Source organism: Mya arenaria, chromosome 14, assembly GCF_026914265.1.
Source record: "Mya arenaria isolate MELC-2E11 chromosome 14, ASM2691426v1".
NCBI lineage: Eukaryota > Metazoa > Mollusca > Bivalvia > Myida > Myidae > Mya > Mya arenaria.
In genome coordinates this window covers 58,561,870-58,565,097 of record NC_069135.1, presented here as the reverse complement: position 1 = coordinate 58,565,097, position 3,228 = coordinate 58,561,870, and the positions used below count along the sequence as shown (strand labels likewise).

At 33.5% G+C, this 3,228-nt stretch overlaps 1 protein-coding gene across 1 annotated transcript in view; it reads left to right on the top strand.

The window, feature by feature from the left end:
• Positions 1–3,228, top strand: part of LOC128217300 (G-patch domain and KOW motifs-containing protein-like) — a 95,871-nt gene that overhangs the window by 27,690 nt on the left and 64,953 nt on the right. The gene's annotated exons all lie outside the window — the stretch shown is intronic.

Below are 3,228 nucleotides of genomic sequence, written 5' to 3'. Positions count from 1 at the left end.
ATATAATCGCATTTAAAACCGTTTTAATGAGAAGTTTACTTTCGGCAATCCTTCTTAGTTAATTCAAGCGGGTAAATCTATTGTTAAGTATTGTCCTTAGTTTAAGTTCAGAAGTAAAGGCAAAGTTGTTTAACTTTAAACCGGCACTCTCACAGATTTATCATTTTTATAACTTTTTTATTTTTTGTCTTGGAAAGAGCAATTTTTTGCGTAAGTATCTGCAAACCAATGATAAAAGATTGCTGACAAAAGATCAGATCCGAGATTTTCATGTTTCCGTTCGAAAATTAATGCTATATAGCTTAAACCGTTACTAACAGTATAACTAGTTTCCAGTGATTTTCGCAAAAATCGGCTCGTTCCAAGACAAAAAATGAAAAAGTTGACAAAACAGAAATATGAAAATCTGCGATCTGATCTTTTGTCAGCAATCTCTCACAGAGAGCGCAGCTTTAAACACATGGGTCGTTTTACAGTTATTAAGTTAAAAGTGTACATTTTCCTTATATTCAACAACTTCCTTAAATTCAGCAATTTCTAACTGTTTCAGTTATTTCATTGTTAGAAAGTGTTATGCTTTAAAAAGTTAATTACATTTTAGAATATGGAACACTTCAGTTTTAAACAAAGGGGAAAACAAGAAAGCCACCACTTTAAAGCAAGGTTTCCTTTAAAGGCGCACAATAAAGTTAGATGCAACATTTTTTTTATTGCGGTATTGTGTTAATCTTATTGGGTATTGTGATCAAAACAAAAAAAAGCCATGATGTGTGCAGATAAAAAATACTAGCCTTCATATATGGCGTTTTTCATTTAATATATGCGTGGCCACAGAGTCCTCAGTTAAAAAAAAAACGCCTTACATACAGTAAAAAAACGCTATGTCGAAGTCGCTAGGACTTCGGGAAATACTTCGAGATAACGATCATTCGACATAGCTGAAATACAAAAAAAAATGTACAATTGCACTAACATTTTCGAAAAAGATTTTGACAAAACCAGGACATCGAGATAACAGAGTTCGACATAGCGAGTTTCGACTATTGCTAAAAATACATTTATTTATTTATTTATTTATTTATTTATTTTGCATCAACGTATATTGTGCGCCTTTAAGAAATACACAAATGCAAATGTTACCACTTAGATAGTTAAAGATCTCTTAAGACGGTTCTGTAATATGGCCCAAGGTAATATACAACCATTTAATGACGCACATACTTTCCTTTGCCAATTCGATTTTCTCAATATATATATATATAGTAATTTGATAATTGAAGAATTGAACTTTGAACCTTTTGGATAAAGGTCAACGTCACAATACATGTAGGGTCATTAAATGCTATTTAGTATGATCTTTGTGTATTGGCAATGTTCTTCTTGAATATGCTAATACAGTCAAAATGGCTCGATATCCCAGGGACCGGCCAAAATACCTCGAAAATATCGAGTCAAGCGGGAGTGCTTATATAGAGTTATCTAAAATCGGTCTTTAACATCATGTTCGAGCCAACGAGGAAATTGAGCAAAGCAATATCGAGCGAACGGGTTTCGACTGTAAAACTGTTTTGAAATCACTAGAATTAAGAGAGTATAAGTTACTTTCAGCACACTGACCATAAACTTAAGTGTATAAACGAGAGACACGCCGTTTTTTAATTTTTTTTGAAATAACATGTTAAGGTGTGTAAGTTTATTTATACTCGCATTCGGGCCATGTCCATTCGGCGAGTGTTCCTATAAGATTGTTAGTCATTTTGGGTTTTAAGTGCACAGACAAACTGTATCCCTGGTTAGAGCTACCCTGGTTCTTTAACGTGCACCAGTGTATATCACTGTCACACGGGACCCCCATTTAACGTCCCTTCCGGAAGATGATTGGTATTTTTAGTGGTGCGGCGGGGCAAAACTTGCGACCCCAGGATTGATAGTCAAGTGTGTTACCACTAGACCACGGATCCGCCACAGAACATGTTAAAGGGACACGATCCTGTTTTATAGGGTCAGACATCGACCAAAAAATGTGTGAATTTTAAAAGAAAACCGCTTGTTTCAATAATAAAACATCACTAAACATTCAAAATAAAGCTGTTTAAAAATGTGACAAAAATGCTCTATTTTGCAGAAATTGAAATATTTCAGACTTGGGCTTTCACTATTTTGTTAAAGGAGTATCTGTCAGTTACTGTCTCTAGTGTTTTATTTGCTCATCAAAAAAAAGTGATATAGCTCAATTTGAACATGGACAGGTCCGTGATTTGAACAAAGTTTAAAAACAAAACATTGCCAAAATAAAATCTGTCAGTGAGTCCTTTTAAGAGGATATTAGAAACATTAAGTTGAGTTGATACTTCTAGGTACAAAACATAGGGGAAACTCGATATGTCAAACTCTGTTATTTCGATGTTATGGTTATGTCGAATTTATATTTCGGTTATTTCGAATGTTCGTTATCTCGAATGATTTCCCGATGTTTCAACCGGAATGACTTCGACATAACGAGATTTGACGGAATGAATAATAAATCATTATATTTCTTATCCAGAAAGTAAGAACATATTTCATCACCCACGTATCCAAACAGGATGTTGGGTTTTAATTATAATAGTTTAGTGTGACCACTAAATGACAACCGGGAGGATGGTCTGGTTTATTCACAGAAATAAACTCAGATGCTGAAAATAGACCACTTACGTGATTTCCATTGAAGATTTCCCATTAAGTTGGCATCTGCATCCAATAACTACTGCAATCAAATAAAATACTTTAAGTAAATAGTTAGAACATATTGTGTAAATTAGAATGATTAAGAAGGGTGGAGCCAGCATTTAGTCATTAAAATTTCTCACATTATGTTAAAGATGCACTCTCACAGATTGAACGTTTTGACAACCTTTTTATATTTTGTTATGGAAAGAGCAAATTTTTGCATAAATATCTGCAAACCAATGATAAAAGATTGCTGACAAAAGATCATATCGCAGATTTTCATATTTCCGTTCGAAAACTAGTGTTTTATGGCCTAAACAGTTACTAACGGGTTAAGAAAAATGCTTAAAACATCAATTTTTGAACTTAAATATAAAAATCTGCGATTATTTTTTCCAGCAATCTTATTTAACTGGTTTAAATGGATTTTCGCAAAAACTGGCTCGTTCCAAGACAAAAATAAAGTTGTCAAAACGTTTTATCTGTGAGAGTGCAGCTTTAAGACTTAGATTATAATGT